At 49.2% G+C, this 12235-nt stretch overlaps 1 long non-coding RNA gene across 1 annotated transcript; it reads left to right on the top strand.

Moving 5' to 3' along the window:
* The first annotated feature begins 8767 nt into the window (after positions 1–8767).
* Positions 8768–11041, top strand: LOC131808553 (uncharacterized). Its single transcript, XR_009344828.1, has 2 exons — positions 8768–9081; positions 10985–11041. It is a non-coding gene; the product is annotated as an uncharacterized LOC131808553 (long non-coding RNA).
* Positions 11042–12235: the final 1194 nt, after the last annotated feature.

Genomic DNA, 12235 nt, shown 5'->3' with positions numbered 1-12235 from the left:
TAGAAGAACTAAAATCAGTTGCACAACAAGAAAACTTTTCAGAAGGCTGAATGGAAGGAGGAGGCTGGGAACGAAATCTTTACCTTTCTAAACTGGGCGTCGCTCCCTAAACTTGAACAATGCTGGTTGTAGGAAATACAAAGAGAACCAATCTTTTTATAAAGGTGGATTTCGACTCACGTAGCTTGGAAGGCACCATGGCAGGTGGGTGTCATGGTGAGGGGAAGCCATACTTTATAGAACTGACCATGTGAAGTACGTTTCTTAATCTCCCCATTGGGCTTGGGGGAGAAGGGAGGGAAGGAGACACAACAGGATCAGACAAAAATAAAATCCTAAAAGGAACTTGTCTCCAGCCAGGCTGGGTCTTCCTCTAGAAGCATCTGTCCTCCCCTCCTTCTAGTTCAAATTTCCCGCGTGTGTTGTCCCCCTCCTTCCCCAGTGCCCCCCTGCCTCACTGGCAGTGTGACTGTGTGCCCCAGCATCCTCTTCTCAATCTTCTCTTCCCATTGTCTGCTTTCCAGGACTGGTCCTGTCCCAGTGATAATCCCAAATCAAGGCCGTGGGCTCCACACCCCAATATCTAGGGGCCAGAGGGTCCCTCAGCAAGTCAGTATTTCTCTCTGAAGTGCATTTTTCACTTTCCCTGCCTGTTGACCACCTTTCATTTTTCAAGGCCCAGCTCAAATGTCACCTCCTCCAGGAAGTCTTCCCAGTCTGTCATGCCATATGCTTGATTTTTAGTTTCATTTTGCTTTTGATTAATGAACTTTATTCTTGAGAGTGGTTTTAGGTTCATAGCAAAATTAAGCTTAAAGTACAGAAAGTTCTTGTGTAGCACTTATTTTTCATAAAATGTTCTATGGGAGCACCTGGGTGGCTCAGTGAGTTAAAGCCTCTGCCTTCAGCTCAGGTCGTGATCCCAGGGTCCTGGGATTGAGCCCCGCATCGGGATCTCTGCTCAGTGGAGAGCCTGCTTCCTCCTCTCTCTCTCTCTGCCTGCCTCTCTGCCTACTTGTGACCTCTCTCTCTGTGTCAAAGAAATAAATAAAATCTTAAATAAAATAAAATGTTCTATGACCAGGTTTTATTATATTATTTATTTATATAAGATTTATTTATTTATTTGAGAGAGACCACAGGGACGGGCAGAGGGGGAGGGAGAGAGAAACTTTAGTAGACTCCTTGCTGAGCTCGGAGCCCAACATGGGGCTCGAGCTCATGACCCTGAGATCATGATCAGATGCTTGACTGTGCCACACCCCAACCAGCTTTTTTGGAAATCATCTTATTTCTTCTTCTCAACAACTCTGTGAGGTAGGGATGCAGTTTCTTGTCTTTTCTTTCTTTCCTTCTTTCTTCCTTTCTCCAGGTTTACTGAGATATAATTGAACAAATAAAAGTTACATATATTTAGGCATACAGTGTAATGTTTGCAGACGTGTAAACATTGTGAAACGATCGCAACAAAGCTAATTAACATATCCATCACCTCAAACAGTCTCCTTGTGTGTGTGTGTGTGAAAACAACTGAGATCTCCTCTCTTAGCAAATTTCAAGCATATGTCATATAGAATTATTAACTATAGTCACCAGGCTGTATGTTAGATCTCCAGAACCTATTCATCTTGCAACCAAATGTTAGTACCCTTTGACCGGCATCTCTCCATTTCCCTGCCCCACAGCCCTCGGCTTTTATGAGTTGGACTTTAACGATTCCACATCTAAGTAAGATCTGCAATATTTGTCTTCCTCGGCCTCTCTTATTTTACTTAGCATGTCGTCCTCCGGGTTGAGCTGTGTGGCCACAAGTGACGTGATTTCCTTGCCAGCTTGTTAGCTCCGCCCATCTGTTGGCCTCAGGAGTTTGTGACCCTCTAGGAGGCAGCGCTGTGCCCTGGTCAACCCTGGACACTCAGTACTCAGCACCGTGGGACAGAGCTCTAGAACGTACCCTCCTTCCTCACAGCCTTGAGAAGCCTGCCTTAGCCCTCTGCTATTCTCTCATCTTCCACCACAGCAAGGCCCCCCAACCTTGAAGGTCCATGACAAGAGATGACAGTTTCCTGCATAATGCCTGCGGCCCAGGGGGAGCTTCCGCAGCTAATGGGGACGCTGCTAGCTCTGTGGCCTCAGCCCCTACATTGTCCCTGGTTCACTCTGTTCCAGCCATATAAGCTTCTGATGTCTACTCAAAACATAACAATCTTTCTCCTGCCTCAGGACCTTTGTACTTGCTGTTCCCTCTGCCCCGAAGGGCTTCCTCCAGGTAACCCACAGGGCTTATTCCTTCTGTTCATTCAGGCCTTTGCTTAAATATCAACACAGAGAGATCTCTGTGGATTATCCTACCTCAAGGTCTCTCACCCTTCTGTGTCACTTTCTATCCATGTTAGCCTTCTTTGTTTTCTTCTCACCTCTTGACCCCATCGGACATGATTTTTGGGAGTTTATTACCTGTTTTCTCCACTAGCATGCTGTTTCTTGAGGGCAGTAGCTTTGCCTGTTGGGTTAATGCTATTTTCTCAGTGACTGATAGATACAAAAGAGATGCTCAATAAATCTTTGTTGAAAAGGATTCTAGCTCCTGCTAGAATTCTAGCTCCCAGCCTCCTTGCAAGGCATCCCTCCTTGGGATGCGCCCCAATGGGCAACATTGGTTGGTGGAGAGAGACCTAGAGCCATGTCTCCAAATCCCCAGTCCCGTCCTATCTCTTGCATCCTGCTGGCTTCTAGGCCTCAGAGGCCCCATATGAGGAGGGGGTGGGTGACCCTTACCCTGTATAATCCCCAGGGGACCATGGCAATGGGCCGAGAGGAAATGCTCAGAGAGGGGCTTTCTAGCGGTCGCCATCTGCTTGGCTTGTCAGGGATCCCCATGGGGTGTTTCTGAGATGCTGAGTAAAGTAACTGTGTAGCAGCAGCAGGGGCTGGGGCTAGCCAGGGAGCACCAAGGACCGCTCGCTTTAGCTCTGCTCGGGCTCCAAAGGACAGTCCCACAGGGTGGATGGAGGGAGTGCACCTGGCCCGCTGGAATCTTCCACTGGTCTCAGAACTTGTAGTGAACATGGTAAAATGCTGCTCTGGAGGGTTTTGTTTTTTTTTTTTTTTACTACTTTTGTTCCAATTCATGCGATTTAACAAGTATGCTTTGATTGGAGACACCAAGAACCCTGTAGACATTCACATCCTTGACTTGGCAATTCTATTCCTAGAAATGTATCCTAAAGAAATAACCAGAGGTGTATGCTAAGATATATGTATAATGATGTTATTTATTCTTTCTAATAGCAAACAATTTAGAAGTAACTTAAATATCAACAGGAGATTTGTTTGAGAATCTGTGTGCCAGTCAATGGGATAACATGAAGCCATTTAAAATTTGTTCTCAAAGACTACTTTATTTTTTTTTAAGATTTTTATTTATTTTACAGACAGATCACAAGTAGGCAGAGAGGCAGGCAGAGAGAGAGAGGAGGAGGAGGCAGGCTCCCTGCTGAGCCCAGGACCCTAGGATCATGACCTGAGCCGAAGGCAGAGGCTTTAACCACTGAGCCACCCAGGTGCCCCTCAAAGACTACTTTAATGATCCAGGAAAATTCTTAAAATGCAATTTAAATGGAATAAAATCAGAATTTTATATATTTATGTGTGTGCAAATGACTTTATATCTACATATAAAATCAGAATTTTATGTGTGTATATGAGTGTATATACACACATATACACACAATATTTTCCTGATTTTATTGAAATGTGTGTATATACCGCAATAATGTTTATTTCCATTCAGTGTGATGATTATGGGATATTCTAATTTTTAAATTTTTACATAGTTTTTATGATGAATCTATTCATATTACAAATGACTCTCCTAGAACACATTAAAAAAACAGATAAGCAAAATAAAATTAAAAACAAAAACCTAAAATTACCTTTTATCTTATAATCAGCCAGTGTTTTGGGGTATGATATTACAACATTTTTGATGAATCAATATATTTCCAAACCACATTATTTTATTTATTTATTTATTTATTTATTTATTTATTTATTAGCTTTTTATTTTTCTGCCTTCTATGCTATAGACTTATTTCCAAGTCCTGAAGTGTTCTTAAGCATCATTTTTTTTAATTAATTAATTTATATGAGGGAGTGTGCAAGGGATCAGGGGGTCAGAGGGAGAGGGAGAGGGAGACAGAATCCCAAGCCAACTCTGAACAGAGCACGGAGCCCAACAAGGGTGGTCAATCCCAGGACCCTGAGATCATGACCCAAGTCGAAATCAAGAGTAGGAGGCTCAAACATCTTAGCCACTCAGGCGCCCCTTAAGCATCCTCTTTTAAAGACTGCATTGTGTTTTATTTTCTGAATGGTTCAGAATTCATTTAACCAATCCCCTCTTATTGAACGTTTAAGTTGCTTCCAGTTTTTCAGGCTTATAAATAGCACAGAGCAGAGAAATACAACCCTATAGCTAAATCTTTACACATCCTTGTATATTTCCCCAGAATAAGCCTCAGAAATAGACTCCTTAAATTAAAGGATACTGGGTTTGGTTTCCATCCCTGTACACTCCCTGGGAAGGTGGGTCATTCTGAGGGTCTTAGGACTGAGCCTGGCACATCGAGCTCCAGGGCCCACTGGCCACCAAGTCTGCATGTCCCACGTGGGGACTGTCTGCATCTACCTCTCTCCGCTCCCCACCCCATCCCCAGGCTTGAGGCTCACCCCAGAGGATGAATGACACCTCCCTGCCAGACGTTGAGGCCATTTGTCTTGTGCTCCGGAATCCTGAAGAGATAAAATCTGGGCAGAGCACATTTATTTATTCAATGTAGTCTGGGCAGGTGAGCCCTACCCTTGGGGATCCCCTCCAGCTCGGGGTTAAGAGTTTACAGGGAGAAAGAGCAGGTCACGGGATACAGACTAGCTCCAGGGTATGCCCTATATGGCCCCGAGGAGGCCCCATTCCCCACCTGGGGCCCACCCTAATCCCAGCTCCAACCACTCAAATGGCCCCCTTGAGACCCCACAAAGATCCAAGTTCTCTTGTCTTCAGACAACCAGAGCACACGTCCTCATCACATCCCCTGCCCCCCGAACTGTGTGACATATCTCAGACTCTCCTCAGCTGTGGTGTCTCCCCAGATAGTGTGCAGAGCATACCTCTTCTATGCCAGGGCTCCTGACCCCTGACCCCCACCAGATCACCAGGGGAGCTGGGTAAATATTCAGATTCTGCAGGGCCGGAGAGGTGCCCAGGAACCTATATTCTCACAAAAACTGGTTCTCCCGACTCTTTCCACAGAGCTGTCTTCTTATCCCTCATCTCTGCTGATGTGAGGAGACAGGGCATTTGGCCCCTGGGTCAGGCAGGCCCCCGGCCTGCGAAGCAAGGGGAAACAGATGGCTTCAAGGCTGCTTTCTCAGGTAACATAAGTTCAGGAGGCTTGGCAGCCAAACTGGCCTCTCCTGGCAGGGAGACTTGGCAGGGCCAACCTGAATGGCCTCACAAAGCCATCCTCACAACCTCTCTGGCCATGAGTCCCCAGGCACTTGCTTGCTGGGATGCACAGGCACGTCTCTGGCCGGACAGGCCTGCAGGGGTTTGTGGCCAGAGAATCCAAGTATAGTCTCGGGCTCCTGTGGACGCTTCCTCTAGAACGTGCTGGCCGCAACAGCACACCAGGTCTGAGGAGAAAGGGCCTCTGTAGGCCAAAGGTGGGTCTGTTTAGACAGAAGCCCACACACGCCACCGCCTTCCTGGGCTCTGGGTCTCGTGGGCCAGCCTAGCGGACTCGGGAGGGTCAGACCCTTTCCCACCACCACTTCTCTTCCCCATACCAGACGCAAGAAGGTAAGCCTCCCTCTTTCTGTACCAGGGCCTCTTGGGAGCCCCTAGGCCTGCGGTGGGTGGTGTGATGAACCAGAGGTCCCTGTGGGCAGGGACCCGACAGATGCCCTGCTCAGTTCCAGCCATTCCCAATTCCTGGACTTTCATAATAAAAGCAATCTGTTAAATGTACAACAAAATGCATTCTTCGTCTCAGTCTGTGGTGACTTCAGCCCTTCTGTCGCTCTGACCAAAACCTCGGAGTGGTCCCTATGCCTTTTCTCTTAGATCCTATGCCCCATCATCCAGAGAATCCTGTCAGCTGGATTCCAACTTATTCTAGAACCCAACCACCTCTCTCAGCACAGGGGCCTGACAGGACCAGGTGGCGATGGGGCGGGACTGGTCTGGGGTCAAGCTACTGTCACTGACCTGCATATGTGCTCCGCCCTCTTCTGTCCGGACTCAATTTCATCATGACTATTCTTAGCAAGAAAAGCAGTTCTTCTGTCATATAGAAAATGTGGATTTTCTGTGTGTGTGTGTGTGTGTGTCTTTAATATGGTATCACAATCCCCCAAATTCTTCTTCAAATCTCTTGTCTGGTTGCAAAGTTCTCATGGAGCATACAGAGCCAGATTAAGACACCCAAATATCTGGGATCCCCTCTGAGATGCTGAGGCCAGGGCCAGTGGAGCCCCAACCCCACAGCAGCCTGCCCTGCTTGGACTCTGCCGTGGGACGATTCTGCCACCACCACAGATACGATGATGCGACAGATACGCACGGATGACATGGAAAGTTGGGTCCCATCCCCCAGGGGACACTTCTTTTTTTTTTTTTTTTTTTTTTTAAAGATTTTATTTATTTATTTGACAGACAGAAATCACAAGTAGGCAGAGAGGCAGGCAGAGAGAGAGAAGGAAGCAGGCTCCCTGCTGAGCAGAGAGCCCGATGTGGGGCTCGATCCCAGGACTCTGGGATCATGACCTGAGCCGAAGGCAGAGGCTTTAACCCACTGAGCCACCCAGGCGCCCCAACCCAGGGGACACTTCTGCCTCGCTCTGTCAGCAGGAGAGGGGTCCTCCCTGGAGCACGTGTCGGAACCTGTCTTCCCGTGGGACCCCAGGCTCAGCGCTGGGTGAGACGGACAGACATGGGTTTTCCTTGGGAATTGAGGGTGTGTGGGGTGTATGTGTGTGACGACACATGCTGTGCTGCCCACTCCCCCCAGCTCCTCCGGCCTGGAGAGGACAGTAACCAGGCACAGCCTCCCCCAGTCCCTCTCCTATCCCAGCCCCATTGCCATTCCAGGTCAGGGCCTCCAGTGGGCCTTAGGTGGCAGTTCTCCCAGACCGGCTTCTGCTGAGCCTTGCTTTGCAGGCTACCACCATCGGACTGGACTCCCCAAGTGCGGCCGAGTAGCCCCACTCAGGGCTTAGAGGAGCCGGCCAATCCTGTCCAAGTGAGGACTGGAGCCTCAGAAAGGAGGAGGCCCCCAGCCCATGTCACCCGGCAGGTCCACAGCAGAAGCTGAATGGAAGCCAGATGGGCTTCTTCAGCTGAGAAAGGGGACAGGCCCAGGAAGGAAGGAGGAGCAGGCTGCTCCCAGGCCTGGATGCTAGAGCCAGGAGCTCTCCTCAGCCCCAGCTCAGCCCTGAGGCCTATCCAAGCCCACTCACTTCCAGCCTGGCCTCCTCTGTCTTCCTGAGCCCCCAAGGTCAGCCAGAGGCTTCTCCCCTTCTGCAGCTTTCTGTCCATCTTCCGGCTCCTTCTTCGGTCTTGCTGCTTTGGTAGACTCCAGGCAAGGGAGCAAAGCTGGTTGAGGAGAAGGGGGTCTGTGCCTGACTCAGCCAGACTCCCTTCCAGCCAGTCAGGCTGCCCTCCCCTTGACAGGCTGCCAAAAGGCTCCCTGCCCCATAACCTTCCCTCACCCTCGCCCCCATGCTCTCCCTACCTCCATGGCCCCCAGGCCTGACTCAGCCCATAAATTACCTGGAGATGGTCACTGACTCAGCCAGGAAGCCCAGAGCCCTGCTCCTCACCCCCAGGCCTCAACTCCACAGCTGGCTCTCATTCCGGAATGCTTGGTCCCCTCCCCTCAGGAAATTCCTGGAAAATATCAGCCTTCTTCTAGGGGAGATCTCCTAACCACAGCCACAGCGGGGAAGGGAGCCACGACAGCCTCATCCATCATTCTGCCGTGCTGGCCCTCCTCCCCAACTGCTATGTTTGTGTGGGGCTGAGCATGGAGGTGTCGGTCCCCACGAAGTGACAGGCACATGGCCACAGAGGGACCGCAGGGCAGGGAAGAGGGAGGAGAGGTCAGCGTGGGGTGGGGCAGTCAGGGCAGGCTGCTGGGAGGCAGGACCAGTCCTGGGCTAGGAAGGACAGTGACAACTGGTTAAGTAGAGGGATGGAACGGGTGCTCCAGGCTCAGGAAAACACCTGAGCCAAGGTGAGGCACGGACAAGAAGCCTGGTATGTACATGGGGTCGCAGGGAGTCGGAGAATTACAGGCCTGAAGGGACACTGATCCCTGTAACATCATGAGACCTTCCTTGGGCTCTTCAGGGCTGCTCAGGCCTGGGGGATGGGGCAGGGTCTCTGCACCATCGTGCTCCAGTCAGAGGGTAGCAGCATCTTTTTTTTTTTTTTTTTTTGGCTGCTTCCCCTCAGACAATAACAACTTTTTTTTTTTTTTTTTTTTAATTTGACAGAGAGATAGAGAGAGAGAGAGTACACAAGCAGATAGAGCAGCAGGCAAAGGGAGAGGGAGGAGCAGGCTCTTCACTGAGCAGGGAGCCCGATTCGGGGCTCGATCCCAGGACTCTGGGATCATGACCTGAGCCAAAGGCAGATGATTAACCAACTGAGCCACCCAGGCATCCCAGACAATAACAACTTTTTTAAAATTCGAAAACTCCTGCTCAACTTCCCCTAAGGAAGGATGGCTGAGTGATGTGGCTGTAGCCATAGTAACAAGGGCACCAAAAAGAGAAACAAAGTAAGCCAGCGGACCTACTGGGTGGGGAGTAGGGGCGGCTGCCCTGAGGCCCTAGGCCCTAGGGGCAGATGGTCCTTCATTCCCAGTCCAAACTAGACCTTTCCACAGCCTCCGTGCCCGTCAAAGCCTGAAGAGGTTTCATCAACATTCTCAAAATTGTGTGTTGGACCACCTGACTGGACTCTAGACCCCCAGAGACAGATCTGCCCACAGACCCACCCCTTGCTGTCTGTTCAAGGTATGAAAGGAAGAGGAAAAAACTGTGGGAGAGAGATTCGGCAGACCCACTGTGGGATTCTGCCTCTGGAGAGACGCTCCAGTGCACCAGCCCCTGCTTCCCAGCCCTGTGCAGGGGTCTGTCCTGTTCCCACGAGCCCAAGGTGGGGCTGGGCAGGCAGGGAGGCTTACATCTGTGAGCCCCAGCCCTGGGAGGGGCTCTTGCCTGCTGGGCTGGGCTGGTAAGGGGGATGGGCATCCTGCCTCATTGTCACCGGCCCAGCCGCACTTCCAGAAATTCTTCCTGCCAGTAAGAAGAGGAAAGAAAAGCCTGGGCAGCCTTTTGGGCTGCCGGGAAGGGGGTGGGCAAGTGGGAACCAGGTTTCCCATAGCTCTCACGGGCGAAGCCAGAGCTCTGGGGCCTGCTGCCTGGACCAAAGGGCCAGCTCAGCCCTGGGACAAAAGTGGGCCCCAGTATGAGGTGTCAAAAGAACTGACCAGTGAAACAGGGCCTCACCCAAGTCCATGCCCAGGCAGGCTGTGTTTGTGGCTGCAGAACAGAGATGGGAAGAAAGAAGGCCTGGAAATTGCTGGGTTTCCCACAGGTCTTTTCTAAATGGCGGGGTGGTGGGCGGGGGCGGGGGTCAGAAAAGACTAAAGCTCGTATTCAATCCAAAGTAATAATTGCCTCTCCTCTTACTTTAGTGTCTAGTCTTATAGATCTTGAAGGGGGACATAGGAAAAATTACTGTTATTATTACTATTATCCAGTATAGCATTTTCCTGGTGTGTTCTACACAACACCAGCCTACAGGGATAATTCTTTTTTTTTTTTTTTTAAGATTTTATTTATTTATTTGTTAAAGAGAGAACAAGCAGAGGGAGCAGCAGGCAGAGGGAGAGAGAGACTCCCCACTGAGCAGAGATCCTGATGTAGGGCTCGATCCCAGGACCCCAGGGTCATGACCTGGGCCAAAGGCAGACACTTAATAGACTGAGCCACACAGGCGCCCCTACGGGGTAATTCTTGGATAAAATGGTAGTTTTGCAGAACTCAGCACATCAGTTACCCTCTTTAAGACTCCTAGGGCTCAGTGTAAGTGTTAAATTCTCAAAGAAATCTTTCAGAGACTCAATGTGCTTTGGTTAATCCAGTGTTTCTCAAATGTATTCAACCACAGAACCCCTTTGTCATGGGACACTATGAAGTAGGGTTCCCAGATACACATTTTGGGGAATGCCGCTTTAAAGCTTTTGAGGGTGGTTTTCTAACTTTGTTCCAGCCATGGTGCCACAGGGGTGGTATGAGGGAAAGGGGGAAATGAGTCAGCTGAACTCTGGGTCTCCATCCCACCCCACCCACCCCAATTCAACCAGCGGTTCCTTTATTCTGCTGGAACTGGGTCTCCAACAATATATTCTTATTTGATGAAAGGCCTCTGCTGCTAAAACTAGATCTGAGAGCCAACACTTTATGGTTCTTCATGAATATACGCTTTTACTTTTTTTTTTTAAGATTTAATTTACTTATTTGACAAAGAGAGAGAGAAAGAGTACACACAAGCTAGGGGAGCAGCAAAGGGAGAGGGAGAAGCAGGCTCCCCACTGAGCAGAGAGCCTGATTCTAGGACCTTGAGATCATGACCTGAGTTGAAGGCAGACGCTTAACTGACTGAACCACCCAGGCGCCCTTTCTTTTTTTTTTTTTAATTTTTACTTTTTTTTTTTTTTCCCATGAATATATGAAGAAAAAGAAAAGAAGAGGCAGAATTGACCAGGGGTGGGGGGTAGAATCTAGAAATAAAAATAGTGGCATTAAAATGCTATTATAGATTAAACAGAACAGGGACACAGTGTGGGAGGAAATCACCCCACATGTAAATCTCAGAATGCCCTGTCCAAGTATTTCTAATTCCATTTTACAGATGAAGAAACTGAGACAGGAGGAGTTGAGCCATGGGCCCAGGACTATCTCCGACTAGGTATTTTGCCATCCTTCCCCAGGACTGGGGTTCGGGGAAGGGCTCCCACCTTCAGAAAGCTCCCAGGTTCATGGTTGAGGCAAAACTTGCCCACCAAAGAATGGTGAGTGGAAGCAGTACCAGTGCAAATGCAAAGTCACAGTGGTTCGGCCTGTCAGAGAGCAGAAGAGAAGGATTTGGGAAGCAAGGAGCTCAGGAAGGCTTCTCTTTATGACCTGGAGTTGCCCCGTGCTATGCCCCAGAGCTTGGTGTGATTCTGCTCTATGAAAACTCACTTCTGTCTTCAGTTCTAGAATTCCTTAGCCATCGTCTCTCTGAATATTGCCCCTCATTCTTTCCAATCTCTCTTCCTGGGATTCTACTTGGCATCGGTTAGACCTTCTCCTTCTATCCTCTCTCCCTCTCCCTATTTTCCACTATTTACCTCTTTGTGCTGCATTCTGGGTAAATTCTCAGATCTCCTTCTCTGGCTCTGTTTATCCCACTGAGTTTTAAATTTCAATGATCACTTTTTTTTTTTTAAAGATTTTATTTATTTATTTGACAGACAGAGATCACAAGTAAACAGAGAGGCAGGCAGAGGGAGAGGGGGAAGCAGGCTCCCCGCTGAGCAAAGAGCCCAATGCGGGGCTCGATCCCAGGACCCTGAGATCATGACCTGAACCAAAGACAGAGGTTCAACCCACTGAGCCACCCAGGCACCCCCCAACGATCACTTCTTATTTTGGAAGTCCTATAGTCTGGCTTATGAAACTCAAAATCCAAGAAGTCTAGCCTATTCCCTGAGGCACCAATGCTATGAGGTCAGGGCCAGGCTTCCCACCTGGAGTCCTAAAGCTGATAGTCATTGGGTCCCCTCAGTAAACCCAGGGGCCACGCAAATTCTCCGTATGAGTCTCAAGGCAAACTAGTTACAAGAAGTGGGCAGAGCTAAGGAGTACAATAAGATATTGGGTAAAGTCTAGTTTGCAACATATTATCTCATAATGTGGTCGATATTACTTCTACCATAATTCTGATGATCCTTATTATTCTGCACCATCCGTGTAACCTTGGGAACGTCCTCCTCCCTCCCCAAACCTTGGCTTCTCACCTGAGGCTGCACCAGATCAGCCCATTCTGACTGTGATTCTTTCCCACATCAGTCCCTGAAGCTTCCCCTTCCTACTCTGCCTTGTCCTTCCCCTTTTCCTG

This window comes from Mustela lutreola, chromosome 9, assembly GCF_030435805.1.
Source record: "Mustela lutreola isolate mMusLut2 chromosome 9, mMusLut2.pri, whole genome shotgun sequence".
Taxonomy (NCBI): Eukaryota; Metazoa; Chordata; class Mammalia; order Carnivora; family Mustelidae; genus Mustela; species Mustela lutreola.
This window is presented reverse-complemented; position numbering and strand designations above follow the sequence as displayed.